Raw genomic sequence first — 18,307 nt, 5'->3', positions numbered from 1 at the left:
CTCTCTCTCTCTCTCTCTCTCTCTCTCTTTTTTTCCCTCGATTACCGCACCCTCGGCGAACCCCCGGTGCAAGCCGGCGAGACGCATCGGCTCTCTCCTTTTGAATCGTGCGCCACCGAGTCCTTGATGAGCACTGATTCGTCGAAAGCTCCCGTGTTCCAGGAGGTGTCGCACCCACGCCTCGAAAAATTGTTCCACCCCCGCCGAGGATCTTTTCGACGGACACCGAGGGGAGACTGTCCCCCATCTTCTTTTTCTTCTTCGTTCTCGCCCTGTCAGTCTTTTTCGGGATATGGTTCGGCTCGGCACGTTGCTCAACAATCGCCCCCGAAAATTCCACAAAATCGTTGCAACCCAAACCGCAGAATTAACCCCTTGCACCCCTTGCACTATTTATTTCGTGGTTATAGAAATTTTCCACGGTTCAGAATTTCGTAGAAAATAAAAAGGAGATTTACATTTATTGCACGCCCGTGTGTTCTCCCCGTCGATTACGATAAATTAGAATTTTATTTCGGTTCAGAGGCAATTGTTAATATATTTACTGGACTCGGGCGAAGAATTGTGTCACCCACACACGACCGACGTGGCAGCCAACGCGATAAGAGAGACGCAGAAGATTCCGACGCGGTTCTTGGTCAGGCATCTGTGCACCAGCTGCTGCTGGCTTCTCGAGATTATTTCTATTATTCGTTCGCAGAGCGGGGAACAATGGGCGCGATTCTCTAGACTCTAGGCTGACTGTGGAAGTTTGAGTTTGGTGGAAATCGTTCCTGACGAAGGTTTCCGGAACGATTTCGCCGATCGAGATTTTCCAGTGATTTTAGGAAAGTCTTGAGTAATTTACTTAGCAAAAAAAAAAAATAGAGAGTTATTTAGCGATTTATCTCGCGACTTAATCAGTGTTGCATTCACGAAAGAAATGTATGTCTATATCGAGTGAACCATAGTCGCTAGGTATGTAGCGAATCATCGCACATAAATAATCCTATAAAAATCGCTTAGACAATGTAATAAACTCGTTTATTAAAACAGTGGATGAACGCACCCGGCCCCTCCACGGAAATTGATTCCCCGGATTAATATTCTCCGACGAAGAGGTACTGTACGCTGTCCAACAACAGCGTTATTATATTTTTAACACTTCCGTTCCACGGGAAACGAGCTTCGACAGCTAATATCGCGGGCTCGCTACGGGGCCAGGAAATGTTTGTTTCATCCTCGTTATCGGAAGTGACGTTCGAAAGATGCAGGCGCGGAGAAAGAGGGAGAAAGGGAGCGAGAGAGAGAGAAAAGTTCGGACAGGTTCAATCGCGATAAAAAAGGAAATTGGAGCGTGTGGAATCGAGCAATTAGAGCAGACGCTCTAGAACCTCTTAGAAACGAACCCGTAGGTACGATAGACGCTTTAATCTTATAGGACGAAAGAGAATTTTCCAGAAAAATTACTGGAAAATGTCCCTCACATTTTACGTTGTTGTCAATTCATCTCTGTATTCCATACTTGGTCACTGAGATGCCAAACAGCATACTGCTCGATTTCCGCTCATTCCAAAGTTGGTCCATTAAGAAAATATGCGGATACAGTGCTCATTGAGCTGCTTAAAAATCATATGTTTTGTTTGCACTTTCGGTCAGTCTAAAGAGCAACCTTGGCGTTAGGGTTGAAAAATGTCAGGTCACACAAGTAAGGCAAATTTTGTTTAGATTCTGGTGAAATTTTCCGAATATCTATAATTGCCAGAGATCTACAAAACCGTGTCCTTTAAACCTCCAAGACAGGCCCACATGAAAAAGTTTTAGTATTTTCTCTGCAGCTCCGACCAATGGCAATTGTTTCCAATTTTTTTCCCCGACATCGTGTAGTAAATTAACTGTTTCAAAATCGCAAATAAATCCAATATTCTTCAATATTAAAAAAGTTATCGACTTTTTAAAAGTTCCCGAATATAACAGTGATTGTACTAAACAATATCAGTTGAAAAATTACAAAGTTTCAAGGAACGAGTGTCCCACGCAAATGCGCGGATGCAGATGCGCGCAAGAGAAAGATGGTTCGCTGGCAAAATCCGTGACGAGGTAACTCAGAAATTCTGCCACTTTTCTGTCCAATATTTTTTCCGCGGGCAGCCTCGCGTCGAGGCGGACGTGGCCGGTAACGAAGAAGGACACCAGTTTCTGGAAAACGGTGGTTCCCGGTAACGGGAAATCCAACTTTCCGTTGGCCGACGTGAAATTTCTAGTCGGGCTCTCGGTGCAGCAGCTAACGGAACCGTCGGCGATCGTCCCGACGCGACGAGCGCGCACAGTCCGGCCGGGAGTCGAGCGTGTTTCCCTCTCGCTCTCGGCGAGAAGTAACGTGATCGATCGTTCCCGGAGTTCGTTCTTCCTGTTTCATCGTCAAAGTCCCAAAGGAATCGACAGGACTGTCCGACGATGGATGCTCGGCGAGCATGACGCCGGACACGATACGTCGTTAATCTTTCGCGTCGCGGTTCTCGCTGCCAACCGGAAGTCGATCCCGGGCAATGTCGCAACGTTGCCAGTCGTCATCTCGTCCGACTCTCGATGCAATCTTTGAAATTGCACCGGGACCGGCCGTTGCCTCGGATAAAATCGCCTGGCCCGAGAGAGCCCGAACGCTCGTGTGGCCGCCATTTTTGACGCGTAATTCCTGCCATCCGCCCCTATCTTTCTGCCGAGGAGGTTGTTACGGCACCGCGTTGCAAAATGTAATGGAGGAGACCGGTCCTCGGAACCCGAGAACGTCGAGAGTGCCATTTGTCCGAAAAAGTGCCATTTATTCCGAAATTTCTTCTCCTCGAGAACGATTTAAGACAGGGGTGGTTTTTGGACATGGCATTTGCTAGGGAGTTGTTACAGCACCCTGGATGACGGTGTTGCAAAGTGGAATGGAAAACGCGTCACTTGAAAGAGTACCATTTATTCCGAAATTCCTTCTCCCCGAGAAGAATCCGAGACAGGGCATTTGGCACTCTGGACGGTGGTGTTGCAAAATGTCACTTGTAACCTGAAAACTGGAACGTCAAAAGTGCCATTTATTCCGAGATTCCTTCTGCTTGAGAATAATTGAAAACGGGGTTGGTTTTTCGACATTTTGGGGACTCTGTCTCCTACAGGGGGTTTCTTATGAAGGGTGAAAAGACGAAAAGGTAAATTTCAATTCGATCGAAACAGCTGCAGCGACTCGCGGCACTTCTATCTAATTAGATAAGACATTTTTTCGGCGAAATTTTGCCCCAAGACGAGGAGGGATTTCATTAAGGGGGTGTTTCGCGAAGTTCGCGTTCCGCGAGGTTTTATTGTTCTCCCCGCGGCAGGCCGGTGTTCAACGGCTCGCGCGAAGTGTGAACAACGGGACGCGCCGAAGGGGAATATTTAAATTGTGGTATGTAAACTGCGTTATGCAACGAGGCTGGGAAAACGCGACTGGTCGAGATAAGTTTCGCGATACGACGGGCGCTCGCGATTGTGTAACTTTGAACGAAGAGAGAGAGGGGGGGGGGAGAGGAGAGTGGTTCGGTATCCCGCGGAGGAGAAAGAAAGAGGGTTGTACTCGGTGCTTATTTTTCTTTCCCGTTTAAAGCGTTTATCTTGCAATTTTTGCGCTTCGAGTATCTCGGCCGCGCTCCGTTTTTCTTTCCGTCTCGCACTCTCCGAGCTCGAAGGTTTCGGTTTTAAGTATTCTCGCAGGTTTGCCCGATTCTGCTACCTGTTTCCCGGAACGGGTTCATTCGGTTCATTCGGATATTTTAGGGTTCCCCGGAAATTATGCAGTAATCGTCGCAAGTCCATGCACTCTTCGCCAGTATACACATCTGTTAGTTTGTGACTTGCGTCGCATTTCAAAAATGTAAATTGCGCAAAAATTTACGTAAAAATGCGTACTTTCATCCCTTACTCCTTTCGATTTTAAGATAAAATATTAGGACCTTGAATAAGTTCTCGCTGTTTCTTTTACAAAATAAAAGCTTTTACCCAATGTCCTTGCTTCTGGATCATTCCTAAAACTTTTAAACGTTATGAAACAGTTGACTCATCTACTTGTAATGTTTTTCCAAGTTCTGCTAGCTTCTGACATCGGTCTTGATCGAGTAACTCCTCCAACTTTTCGTCTTCAAATTTTTTCGGTGCGCCGAAACGTTCTTTATCCTCAAGTTCAAAATCATTATTTTTGAAGCGTCGAAACCAGTCTCTGCATGTCGTATCCGACAAAGCATTGTCACCATAAGTCTCAACAAGAATTCTATGTGCTTCAGCTGCAGATTTCTTTTGAATAAAGTAGTGCAATAAAATGCCCCGCAAATACACTTTATTTGGCACAAAAGTAGACATTTTCGGAACTAAGAAAAAATTACTTTGTTTACACTAAAGTGAACTACCATACACTGAAATTTAAGGTTAGATACACTACTGCCTTGCATGTGTGTTACCATTCGAAATTCCACGAACGGGGACTGCTACTGTCATTTTTGAAGAAACAGCGAGAACTTATTCAAGGTCCTAATAGTTAGCTGACTGTTAATACCAAACCCTCAGTAACCCCTCAATGCGCGAAGTTGAAAGAAAGATTGATCGAACGAATTGAAAATTGAAGAATATATTTGTACACAGGCTAAAGGCTATTTTTGTACACAGGCTGATGAATATTTTCATATCGACATTTCGCGCATGGTCCTCCGTTTTGCGAGGGATGAATGCGACTCGAAAAAATGTTCACCGCGCTCTCGCTTGAAACGAATGAAAAATAAGAAACAGAGGGTGCCGGCGCGCACGCTGCCCGACTTACCACCGAGATCCAGCGTCCATCCGGCCGTTCCGAAAACAATATCCGAAAAAACACGGCTGTTATTTCCGGGGGCCGGCTCGCGAAATCAACGCCGGCAAACGGGTTTTGCCGGGTAAAATAAATATTTGCAGTTAGTAACGAACAAACTGCAATATTTTCACCCGGTTACAAGGTCGGTGGTGGCGGGTAGAGCTAGAAGGGAGGCGGCTCCGGCGCACATATGTAGCCGCGTTGGTAATGTCACGTATCTATCCTTCGTGTTTACCTATCGCATCGATAGCAGACGCGGATGGAGAGAGAAATAGAGAGAGAGAGAGAGAGAGAGAGAGAGAGAGAGAGAGGGAGCTAGAGCCAGAGAAGTTTTGCCGGGTCCGGAGTTTCGGAGCAATGGAACGATGGCGGTGGCCGATCTCTCCTCGTTTTTCATCGGTTCCAGTCAATAAAGCTCGTGGCTGTTGTTTTGCCTTCGGCTGACCACGCCATCGCGGTCCCGTTCTTGTGCTTTGCAACTACCTCCGTCGTTTTTCTCATTCCGTTCGATTTCCTTCTTCGTTTCTCTGCGCGCCGCGGTTTCCTCCTCATCCTCCTCGTTTCTTCTCTTCTCCTCCCTCCCTCCCTCTCTCTCTCCCTCTCTCTCTCTCTGTATCTCTCCGCTCCCTGGATAATCCCGCAGTTTGTCCCGTGCTTTTTCGCCGGGGGAAAAAATTGCCTACCCGGTGTTTACCGTTCCTTAAAGGGAACGCCGGAATACGGTTTTTCGTTTCGACGGTCGGTCGCAACAATGCGTTTTTCGATCCGCCACGGATACGTTGTTTATGGCCTTAAAAGGATGACGCGGAGTTTTGATCAACCCCCACCGTGTCCCCGGGTTCGCCGGTATCTTCCGCAGACACACCGGGCTGTTTGTTGCAATTTTCTTGCGCTTTGCTCGGATGTAACGGCGGTTTTACCAATCGGTCGCATACACGGGCATTCTTCTTTTTCCCCGTGAAAAATTACTCGGATGAAAATTATTACTCTCCTTCGAGAAGTCTTTGAATCGAGGACTTTGAATTCAATAAATTTTTGGAGTTTGTATGGCGTAACTTCTTCCGAAATTATTTCAACCTCCAATCGTTATTAATCCGGTGGATAAAAGTGTCTCAAGAAACTAGTTCAGATAAGCGTAGGTATTCCCGAACGAACGGTATTCATGGTTAAACGCGATTCGTTGGAACAGTCCGCGTTCATGAGTTAATACGATTCATTTAGGTAAATAGTGTCCCCATTATAGCCGGCATAAATTTACTGACCGAATGGGGCTGGTATTATCACCTTTATCAAATAAGTTCCCACGGCTACCAGTCCGGCTGATAACACTGTGCATTCAGATTAATCATTGAAACAAATTGCATTCCGATTGCGTGTCCACTTATTTAAACACGCGCCGCTCGACCGGCCACTCTTCTGCGCTTATGCCAAACAGAAACGCCGGGAAGACGATGCTCAAATTGAATTAGGCGCGAGAGGACACGAAGAGAAATCTTTTCAAAATTAAATTCACTTTTCTACTATTTTCCTGTGCTGTCGATTCACAAATTCATCAAGAAAATTATCATTGCACTCCAGTTTGTTGCAGCTCAGGTAGAAAATTTTGATTTTGCATAAACGTCCGCTGTCGACTAATAAAATCTAGAAATATTATTTGAAGTCGCTGCAGCGCGCAGGCGTCGTTCCCGAGGAAACGAATTTCCCCAAGGTGCTCGAAGGGAGTAGAATGTTGCAAAATGGGCGGAACGTTAACTGGCATTTTCGGCTAAATCCCGCCTGTTTTACGGAAACGGTCCACGCGTTGTTTTCGCGTCGCGAAACAGGAAAAAATCTTGAGGAAATTTTGCAAAAATCTTGAAATATTATTTGAAGTCGCTGCAGCGCGCAGGCGTCGTTCCCGAGGAAACGAATTTCCCCAAGGTGCTCGAAGGGAGTAGAATGTTGCAAAATGGGCGGAACGTTAACTGGCATTTTCGGCTAAATCCCGCCTGTTTTACGGAAACGGTCCACGCGTTGTTTTCGCGTCGCGAAACAGGAAAAAATCTTGAGGAAATTTTGCAAAAATCTTGAAATATTATTTGAAGTCGCTGCAGCGCGCAGGCGTCGTTCCCGGGGAAACGAATTTCCCCGAGGTGCTTGAAGAGAGTAGAATGTTGCAAAATGGGCGGAATGTTAACTGGTATTTTCGGCTAAATTCCGCCTGTTTTACGGGAACGGTCCACGATTCGTCTCGCGAGCGTTGTTCTCGCGTCGCGACACAGGAAGTGCAGTGTGTACGGCGACTGCTACCGGATTCACAGTGGCTGGCTCTCCCGATACAAAGGTGGTCTGGTCAGCCAGCGTGCGTCCACCTGGGAAACTCGGTGGCGGAGGCAGACAGCCCCCGAAAGCTGGCGAAAGCCCTCGGTGTCCTCGGTAAGTCCTGCGAGGACGGGCACGAAGGATATCAGGCGCCGGTCCTCTCTGCGCGGGCGTTTATAACCAGTCCCTCAGGAAACGAGCGCCGGCCAAACGGAGAGATAGCGCACGAAGAGGTAGAAAAGGGCGGGGCGGAGGAGGGCCACGGGAAAAGGAGTTCCCTTTGACCGCGAAAAGCGGATTTAAGTAAAAGGGACTGACTGGTAACAAGGCGCGCGCGCGCGGACTCGTCGGGATTCAATGGAATTATTCGATGCAAATTAATGTTGCGACGGTACCCGGCTCAAAGACGCGCGAATGGACGCGGAATTATGTAGAGAATTACGTACCGGATGCAAGAAAATATTTAGATCTTTCGCCAATCCGTGCTTTAATTCGGAGCGCAGTCTAAAACCTTTTTTGAATTGACCTCTAATTATTTTTAGTTAATGTGAATTTTTCTTGGCCAGATACTGTGTCACTTTTCTCTGCTCGCGTTTCAAGATGAATTTCTTTGACATATAAAATTATGAATGTACGTTTTCAAATGTGCTGAAGAACTGAGACTACGAGCACGGGAAGTTGCAAACAGAATTGTCGCGCAGCTAAGTAAGTGAGGGAACGTCGCGGGATGACGGCAGCGAACGAATGATGGAGCGAAAGAAAGTAAAATATGATGGGAAATAAATGGACTACAACGCGGAAGGGCTCGGCTCGGCCGCGTTGTTAACAAGATTGGCGAAGGGAGTCAGTGGGTATCACGAATTCGTGACAAATTAGACACCGTCCGGGAATTAATTTATTGCCAGCCAGGGCTCCCGGGAAGGGTGAGACTCTGTTTCTCGAAGAAAAGGCTCTCTCTCTCTCTCTCTCTCTCTCTCTCTTTCTCGCTCCCCCTCGATTTGTCTGGAGTCTTTGCAGGAGGGCTGTCGCAATGACTGATCGACCGACTTCTATCTCGCCGGGAACAGACGAGATGAACACGACGGTGTGTCGTGTCACCCTCTCCCCGGGCTTTAGATTTATTTGCGCGGGGAAGAACCGGGGGGTGGTGACGGTGCCGGTGCAGAAGGGGGTCGGAAAAGGCTGCGGAGACGGTAGGCTGCACGGTTGATCGAATGACTCCGGATCCGGGAGCAGTGATAATGAAATTGCCGTGAAAAACGAGGAAGACGCCCGGGGTAGCATCACCGGTACAAATGTACTTCCGACCCGACGGCTTATAATTCAATATACCCGTCACGCCACTGGCTGCGACAGAATTGGAAGTAAATTACAACCCTTTTCGCGTGTTTGATTTCCAATGCAACTTCTATACGGGGACGCTCCGGGTGCGACAGATTTTTTCTTTCTTCTTTTTTGCCGGCGACTTGATAAGCCTTTGATCAACTATCGGGAACACAGACACGAAATTGTATCCGGGAGGTCGTGGAACTTTTTAGACGCGTACTATCTTTATGTTGAAGACGGCTGCAAAATGTTAACATCTTGTACTAGACTACATTTCTAAATGTCTTCACATTTAGTAGATGTAAGATGATAATTTGTTCAAAGGGCCAGTTCAACAACAGTGAAATTACTCGATCGATAGCTTCCCGAGAAGGAACCCTTTCTGCCAAGTTTCAGCCCTGTACCTCATCCGTAAGGGTAGTTGCGGGGAAAAAACGAAAAACCAGTTTTAACCCAATTTTCCTCATCCAAGTGGGTCTAAAAATTCTGAAAAAAATTTCTGACGCCTTTAACATGTCAGCACACATATTCGAGAATTTTTTCCGATTTTTCAGTTGCATACTCTACTTGTAAAAAGTCGAATGCTACAGGTTTCACATTGAAATTGAAGAACCCCCACTCTGTGGAAATAAACGCAACAATAACGTAATGTTATTAACACCATCTCTAATTGTTTCTCATATTTTTCACTAGTTAAAAACATTTTCTCGAAGGTATACCTGTTTTATCTGTGCTATAACAAAATATTGTCCAACGTAATTTGGAGTCTTCGGAGCCACAGCTAACGAGGTGCCCAATCTTCATCGTTTTTAATCCCGCGCTACAAATTTGCAAATTCCCGATCAAATTCGTCACTCGAGAATCGCCGGACGGCCGGCCGTGCTCCGGAGCATAAATCCTGATTTAAAAACACTGCGAAGCGTAATATCAAATTCCATCGTCTAAAACACGTCACTCGCAACTTCTTCTTAATTACTCACCGGCGGTCGTTCCGAGGAGCTGCAGGAAACTCCTCTCTCTCTCTCTCTCTCGCTCTCTCGCAGCGACCCTTCATCAATATTAAATGCACGAAGTCGTGAAGGTTGGTAGAGAAGTTAGGATGAGGAAGGGCTGATCCTAACCGTCGTTCCGGACACGGGAGGACCTGGAGGCTGCTTCGAGGGAGAAAAAAAAAAGGATCGAGATCTTGCGCGATCGTACGGGTACCTGCCAGGACGTGGGATAAGGGAAGATTAAACGAAACCTTAAGCGATCAGGTCGTTTTTAGCTTATGGGGGGTTGGGCTAGGGACGCGCGCGCGAATGTTCAGAGACATTTCCAGCAGGGGGTGGCACACGCGTTTGTGTTTGTGCATCGACCGGGCCTCGCTCTCTCTCTCTCTCTTTCTCCCTCTCGCGCTCTCTTTCTCTGTGTATTCTGTAAAATACGAGCGTGCCGGAGTTAAGCCGGTCATAGATCGTGGAAAGCGGGAAGAGAAAGAGTGCTGGCCAAGGGAAACAGCCCGAGGGACGAAGAGGGGGAGCTTTCCAGAAGAAGGGAGCTTTCAACCTCACCTTTCGCGCCAGCTACAGGAGTCTGCTCTTTCGACTCTGGAATCTTCTTACGTTTCCCCGAGTCCGATTGTCTCCGTGGCTGCATCCACCCCCCGAATACCTTTGCGCGATCGGTAAAGGGTTGGATATTGTTTGGAACCCAACGCTGGGTTCGCTGAAATTTCGGAGAATTTCGAACCTCGAACCTTGACGCTTTCTTTTATTCTAGAATTTTAGGGCGTCCACTTCCCAGCGTTTTTTAAAAAAATTGAACACAGTCGACCGAAATGAATATTTCAGCGGAGAGAAGACATTATGAATCGAAGGTGGGATAATGAAAGGACGAGTGGAAGCGGGGCCAGTTAATTGTCACCGTTTAGACGGGATCGAACGATCTCATTGTCGAGCGATCGTCGTCCGGGTAAGACGCGGCCGGTCGACGGTCTGAAAGTTTTCAATCAACCGTCGATTCTTTGCCATCGGCGGCGCGTTTCCTTTTTAACAGCGGCAATTAAGGGGCGTTGGTGGGTCGTTACTCGCGGCGACGGATGCAGTAAAATCGAGCAGTTCCCGAACACTTTAGAATCTCGGGCGGACACCATAACCGCCGGCGGGGGTGGCGGGTTCTTCGTGGTAAATAGTCCCGGGGGTCGATCGGCCGAAGAAGAGCGCGGCCGATCGGCCGAAAGTTACCTAATTACTCCATCAAATTTGCATAGGAGTCGCGGCGGAATGGTCAATTAAACGGGGAGGCGTCGAAGAAATTGAGCTGCTCCGCTTTATTGCCCGCGCGGACGCGCTCTCGATAATAAAAGAGCCCACCGATACGACAGTTATAAAGCGTCTTTATAGAGCGTCCCATCGACGCCGAGCCGTGAATATATATAACCCCGAAGAGGGAGAGAGAGAGAAAGAGAGAGAGAGAGAGAAGCGTAGATTTCGTTTGAAAAGCGCCGCGTCACTTTTGCCTCCGTTCATTGCCATCCTCGACGTCCCACGACTCGTTTCGCGATTATTGCACGGTTAAATTTACATCGGTTCGGGAGCCTCCCGAGCAGGACGACTTCTTTTTCCGCGTGTAAATTTAACCGTGCACCACCGCACCTTGACGACGTAAAGCACGCACGCAAGCCGGTCGAAAACGGGGGTGGCCGCGGCCACGAGCAACCCACGCGTGCATCGGCAACCCCCTGCTTAAAATGGATATTAATGCACTTGGCGGCGGGGCCGCGACCTAACCTTAAATCCTGGCTTATGAATGCGTAATGACCACGTGTGCAACCCCCGCGCAATAAAATATATTGGCAGCAACGCAACCCTAATGGCTGCTCGGAACCGGAACGCGGCCAACTGGCGGCCAATCGCAGTCAACGTCGCTAATTTATCTCGTTTTTCGCAAGTACACCATACTTGAAGCGTCTTTATTATACCTCGCTTCTCAGAGGAAGCGTTTATGATGTCTTAATTATCGGCGATGTCTGATCCCCTGGTACTGCAAACTTCTTTCGAGAAACGATGGATATACTTAAAGAATATGCTAACTGTGACAAGAATACGGTCTTAGGGATCATGTCAACAAAATTAGAAAAAATTATAAACAATTTTCATAAAATTGAATTATTCCAATACAATTAAATTGTATTACAAGGCAGTATCTGTACATGTACAGCTAAACAGTGCTTGCAAATAGTATATACAAATTACGTAAACTAATTGTAGATAGCATATGCGAACACTAACATACAATTGCAGTTAATGTATGTCAGTAACAAGCAAAAATAGCTGACAATCTGTATGCAAATACCTTGATACACTTTACTTCTTGCGAACTTACATTTTCAAGGTGATTTTCTAGGTACTGGAGGCTATTTTAAGAATTTTCCGTAGCTTGAACAAACTGTTAACAATCTTAGAAATATTTTCTGATACTTGTGGAACAATGTTTGAACCGTGTTTTATTTTCTGTTGCAGGTAAGAGAGCGGATGATTCGATTCCCACTTTCTCGGGACTCGCACGGGGAGAGAAATTTCTTTGACCATTCGTGAGTCGATTTTTTCAAACCGGCGAATGTTTTGCATATTTCACAGTTCACTCCCACTCGTTATAACAGACAGGGTTCTCGCGCGGCGAAGCGTTTATGCAGTATTTTCAATAATCCCAATGAAACTCGCCGCGTTCTATAGGGAACACCTTGCGCTTTTATTAAAACCGATCCACATTTTTCAATGAATTCCATCAACCGCTAAAATTCAGACCACAATATCCCCGACGCGGCATGCAGATATTAAATTGTAAAACGTTGAAATTTTCACCGTAAATTGACGAACGCCCGCGTATATACATATTATATATATACACATATAGAAATATACGTACGTGCGTTCAGTGCACGATGGTGTCACGATAATAGGGCGCACTTTTTGGAACGGTCCGAAAAATCGAGAGATATTGAATCTCGGGATAATAAACCATTTTTAATTGACTGCGCCGGTGCCAGGGAACTCCTGAATTCGAAAGTGCCGGAAATTATTACCTGGGGACGCTGAACGAACAAAAAGAAGGCGCTTAATTAAACCTCAAAAATATCGGTGCAGTGAAGGGTCAAAGGGTGTAAAAATTAAAAGTTGGTAGAATAGTAACAATTTTTATCCGAGCTACGACAGCAAGCATTTCTGCTCTAAAACTACCATACAAAATAATGAAAATAACAGTAGGCGTGCGTGATAAAAAATCAACAAAATCATCACATACCTTTGCAATCAAGCTACACATAGTGATCCAACGATGACGAACCATTTTTAATTGACTGCGCCGGTGCCAGAAATTATTACCTGGGGACGCTGAACGAACAAAAAGAAGGCGCTTTGAAACCTCAAAAAATATCAGAGCTCAGAGTAATTAGTCAAAGGGTGTGAAAATTACAAGTTGGTAGAACAGTAACAATTTTTATCCGAGCTGTGACAGCAAGCATTTCTGCTCTAAAACTACCATACAAAATAATGAAAATAACAGTAGGCGTGCGTGATAAAAAATCAATAAAATCATCACATACCTTTGCAATCTAGCTACACATAATGATCCAGCGATGATGAACCATTTTTAATTGACTGCGCCGGTGCCAGAAATTATTACCTGGGGACGCTGAACGAACAAAAAGAAGGGGCTTTGAAACCTCAAAAAATATCAGAGCTCAGAGTAATTAGTCAAAGGGTGTGAAAATTACAAGTTGGTAGAACAGTAACAATTTTTATCCGAGCTACGACAGCAAGTATTTCTGCTCTAAAACTACCATACAAAATAATGAAAATAACAGTAGGCGTGCGTGATAAAAAATCAATAAAATCATCACATACCGTTGCAACCTAGCTACACATAGTGATCCAGCGGGAGATATTTCAATTAACATCCCCAGCAATGGAAATGCAATATCCCGTAGGTGGGACACGAAAATTGCGATGGTTTTGTAGCAGAGCGGAGTCCGGCAAGCCGGGAGTATCAGGAAATGTGCTCCCGGAATCGCTGACGCGGCTCGGCGACCGATTTAAGAAAAATATTTAGCCGTAACATTTGATACCGTGGAAAAATGCGGCGCAGAAGTTGAGGTAGAGGAGGAACCAGTCGGGGAGATAAGGAATTACGGTGCGGCGGCCGGGGAATAAACCCGTCGAATATCATTATCGTGCAGGCACACGTGGGCATACATACTTCGGTATTGAATTTCATCGCGCGTGCAACGTTGCATCGGCGATATACGCCTGCCCAAACTATCCGGCCGCGTGCATTCTAAGAGCATTCCGTGCACGCACGTGATACGCGACGAGCCGAGGACGCGAACGCACGCGGAAAATCCGTCGGGAACGATCGTTCGACCAAAAACACCGCAATCGACGTCTTCCTCTATGCTCGCCATCGTCCCGTTCGATTTTTCGTTGCTACATTATGCACCTCGACCGCAGGTTTGCCCTCTCTTTTCAATTTTATAGGGCGTTTCAACGCTCCCGTCACGGGCGGTACTTTCACTTGAAAAATTGAACGGAACATGCAAAATGCAATTTTATGACACGAAGCTCTGGCGTTGAACAACATTTTTTAAATCGTTGCTATACTTCTGTTGTTTTTCCCATTATACAGACTGTTTCATTTTTGGCACAAGGGGACGGCCTCACTTGGAAAATTGAGTACAATAAAATGCAATTTTTTTATGCGAGACTTTGCTGTTCAGAAAATTGAATTTTAATAATTGCTGCACACTGGAATTATTTTTTCCATTATACAGGGTCTTTCAAAACGTAAGCACAAGGGGGCGGTTTCACTTTGAAAATTGGATACAATAAAATGCAATTCTTTATGCGAGACTTTGCTGTTCGGAAAATTGAATTTTAATAATTGCTGCACACTGGAATTATTTTTGCCATTATACAGGTTGTTTCAAAACTTAAGCACAAAGTGGTGGTTTCACTTGGAAAATTGAGTACAATAAAGTGCAATTCTTTATGCAGGACTTTGCTGTTCAGAAAATTGAATTTTAATAATTGCTGTACACTGGAATTATTTTTTCCATTATACAGGGTCTTTCAAAACTTAAGCACAAAGTGGTGGTTTCACTTGGAAAATTGAGTACAATAAAATGAAATTCTTTATGCAGGACTTTGCTGTTCAGAAAATTGAATTTTAATAATTGCTGCACACTGGAATTATGTTTTCCATTATACACGTTGTTTCAAAACTTAAGCACAAGGGGGTGGCTCTATGTGAAAACTGAGGATTATTTTATACGAGGGCCTTGCGTTCGTGTAATTTTTTCCATTATACAGGATGCTTCAAAATTCACGGCACAAGGGGTCATCGTGCAAGAAGTTGAACCGGAAGCGTAAGATTAAATTTCTGATGCGAGGCTTCGCTTTTCAGAAACCAGAATGATTTTTCGCGTGGAAAAACAAACGAATGGGATGCAATGGCGGGGATCCAGTTTGGTGGACGATACGAGTGTCTCGCGAAGTCTATGGCGTCTCTGGCGAGACAATGGCGGGCAGAGGTGGGTTCGCTTATTAAGCGAGCTGACACCGTGCCGCGCGTGTCCAGAATGATCTTAATGAGACTGGCTCCGCGGGTTTTAATCGCGGTATTATTCGTTACCATGGAGGAAGTCTTTAAAGCCGACGCTTTGTCTGCCTCGTTTAGGAGATTTCCTTTTATGAACGTCCGTATGGGACCACCATACAGCCCCCGTACAGATATGAGACAGTGAAAGTGAACGACGCTTTATGCCCGCGTGCCTCTACGTGTTGCGCAATTTCATCGACGCCGTATTAATTTTTATTGAAAGGGATCCCCTTCACTATGGTTTTAATCCCCGTGCGAGATCCTTCGGAACGGTTATTAACGGCTAAATGAATGAAATCAAATTAATGGCGGACACAAAACGCGCCTGACGGATTCGAGGCAAATAGTACCGACAATGTAAATAACATAAACTAAACAAGTCCAGAGAGGGATTCGACGAGCAAATAATTGAATGTGGAAATTGAGTACATAATAGGATAACCAACACGAAGTTTGCGTATTTATTTGTTCATTATAGACACGGAAAATATCGTCCTTTGTAGACTGAAGACTCCAATGTATATTTCTTGTTTGAAAAGAACAATGCGCAGAAAGTATACTACTCTCCAGTAATATAAAAAACAATTTAGGATTTCAGTCGGTTACGAAAAAGGAAAAACACCGGTTGATCGTTCGAAACAGTGCGAAACTGTTGAGAAACGGTGCAGGGTCGATGTCCGGAGACGAGCTCGTCCGACCAAGTCCGCCGGTGCATTCGTTTATTGCGGCCGCGATCAGGCGAACCGGTGTTCTAACTGGTCGACCGCCATTACCTAATGTCGCTCGAATCACCTCGTAAATTGATCGCGGCAATTTTCGGTGGGTCGGCGAACTTGCAGATTGCCGGATCGGATTACCGGCGATAAACACAGTTTCGGGGCTCAGAAATTTCCAGGCGAGGACTCGAGCGTCTCGCGCGGCTTCTTCGCCGTGTAATTAATATTTCAAGGAGACGTGGACCTCGTTCCTCGGGAAAAGAATGTATCGGCGAGAACAACCTGCGAGTTCTTGAACCGTCCTCGGGATCGGCAACCCGCGAATTTCAGCAGCAAGCTGTTGTTACGGGATCTAGTTGAACGCTGTTTGCGGAATTTCCGGGGATCCACGGGATCCTTGATGGCGTCGATGCACGCCAGAGATTGGTTTCAGTAAGTCGGCTCTGGACGCAGTTGATCCCACCTGTTTGAAAAATTTTTCCGAGTTCTGCTCGGGGGGTCAGTTTCCTGGAAAATTCCTTTTGAAAAATCCCGAATCTAATTGAAGATCTTCTCTCTCCGTCGACCGGGACCAAATGCAAAACGACCGGAGCATCTCCCCAGCGTCTCACAACATCCCGGCGCTATGAAAACGTCCATCACTGTCAGCCGAGGGTCTCTATCATCCGGACGACTATTTCAGATTAGATCGGATTAGTTTTCTCCGGAGGAGCGCGTCTACTTCGGGGGGGAATGGAGGCGAAAAACGAAAGAGAAGGACAAAGAGAGAGAGAGAGAGAGAGAGAGAAAGGTGTGGGCTCTATTCAGCAGGTGCGAGCGCCGGGTAATCGCGGCGCTCGATTAAACATAGCCACGCAATTAATTACGCGGCGGAGCAAAGTTTAGATAGCGTCGGTCTCTCGGCCGGATCGTTGTTTTTCCCTCTGACTCGTTACTTTTCCTCCCCCCTCCCTCCCTTCCTCCCCCCCCTCTCTCTCCTCCCTTTTTTCCCCGGGTTCGTTCTCGTTTCTCCCTGGCGCGCGCGGTTATGTGTCTTTAACGGAGCTGAAAGCGGGGGTAACTGCCTCAAACGGATAACAGGGAGTGGAGTAACCAGATCTACCATCCCCCCTCGCATAGCAATTCACTTGCTCGCCAGCTCGCTCATCCGACCATCCACCCGTCCGTCTTTTCGGTCTTATCGACCGCAGCCTCCTATTACGCCGTCGCTGGCATAAAGTCGCGCTCGCGACCTCCTCCTCCCCCCGTCTCTCTGATCATGCTCGTCTCCCTCTTTCTCCCCCTCTGTACTGTCCTCTCTTCCGCCCTTCCCCCTCGGCTTTATTTTTCGGGGAACACGGTGTGATTCATCGCCGCGACGATCACCGAGAAACTTGTCCAACTTGTCGAATTTGTCCCGCCGATGTTTGTTTCGGGGAAATTGCCGATCGCCCCCCCCATAAAACCACGCTCGCTACGGACCACATTGAACCCCGTGGAACTCGCGATATTTCTCTCGAATCGCTCGAACGACTTCCCGCGCCGCTATGGGGGCGAAACTTCGTCCGCGGGAGATCGGCCCTTAGGTCCTGCTTAGAATTTGTTTACTTCTTGGTACTAACAGAGGATTAAATAACGGAGGATTTAATAAATGCTTTTCCATAACCAAACAGGTCCTACTCAACAATTAATTCAATTTCAATTGAATTCACGAATTTCGATCAATTCCATAACCAAACAGGTCCTACTCACAGGTCCTCGTCAATGGCGCACGTTGCAATAAAAGTTTATAAGCCAGTATCAATGCTTCCAGTACCAATTAGAAAAGTCCCTGCGTCCCTTGCGATCCTAAATAATCAGGATTATACAGCCCGTTCGACGCTCTGAAAGAACATAATCCGTAACATAAAGACGATAGCACGAGAGACTTTCAGCTCTAAACCTTTCGTTTCGCAACCTGGTTCCCTATCAATCTTCCAGGCCCGATTATCAAGATCTTTTTCCGGTCCCATAATCGTTTACCGTGGAAACGGAGTGCTCTGGCTCGCAGCAATCGTCGATAACGCGTCTCTCTCTCTCTCTCTCTCTCTCTCTCTCTCCCCCGATTTCTGTCCCTTTAATGCCGCCCCTCGTCAATATTTATCCAGATAAACAAGACTTCGCCTTGCGACGTAGCGAACGAATTACTCGAAAGCTTCGACACTTAAAACGGTAATACTCGTTCCCTTATAATCGGCGTTATATCGATGTTTGTCTTCTTGAAAGTCGGCGATCGAACTGACTCTTTGCTCCCAATCAGCAATAAAGTGTCCGATAACCGGACAGTCGTCTACAAGATATTCCCCGGGAAACTTTTTTTCTCATTTTTAACGTTTATTCTTGTCGGAGGATTATCGCATTTTTACCGGTTCGGGTACTATTCCATCGGGGGGAGACGAGGCTATCGAGATTCTCGGGCGCCCTCGCGAATCGATACACGGGGATCGATTGCCTGTCGATTAGACCGTTG

General features: G+C 46.4%; 2 protein-coding genes across 3 annotated transcripts in view; both read left to right on the top strand.

Moving 5' to 3' along the window:
* Positions 1–18,307, top strand: part of LOC143357036 (Krueppel-like factor 6) — a 444,831-nt gene that overhangs the window by 81,903 nt on the left and 344,621 nt on the right. The window lies entirely within an intron of this gene.
* LOC143357061 (uncharacterized) overlaps positions 8,221–18,307 on the top strand; it is a 434,090-nt gene continuing 424,003 nt past the window's right edge. Inside the window, exon 1 of the mRNA XM_076793244.1 lies at positions 8,221–8,225. The gene's annotated coding sequence lies outside the window, so the exon portion shown is untranslated. The remainder of the gene's footprint in view (positions 8,226–18,307) is intronic.

This window comes from Halictus rubicundus, chromosome 9 (assembly GCF_050948215.1).
Source record: "Halictus rubicundus isolate RS-2024b chromosome 9, iyHalRubi1_principal, whole genome shotgun sequence".
Lineage (NCBI taxonomy): Eukaryota > Metazoa > Arthropoda > Insecta > Hymenoptera > Halictidae > Halictus > Halictus rubicundus.
This window is presented reverse-complemented; position numbering and strand designations above follow the sequence as displayed.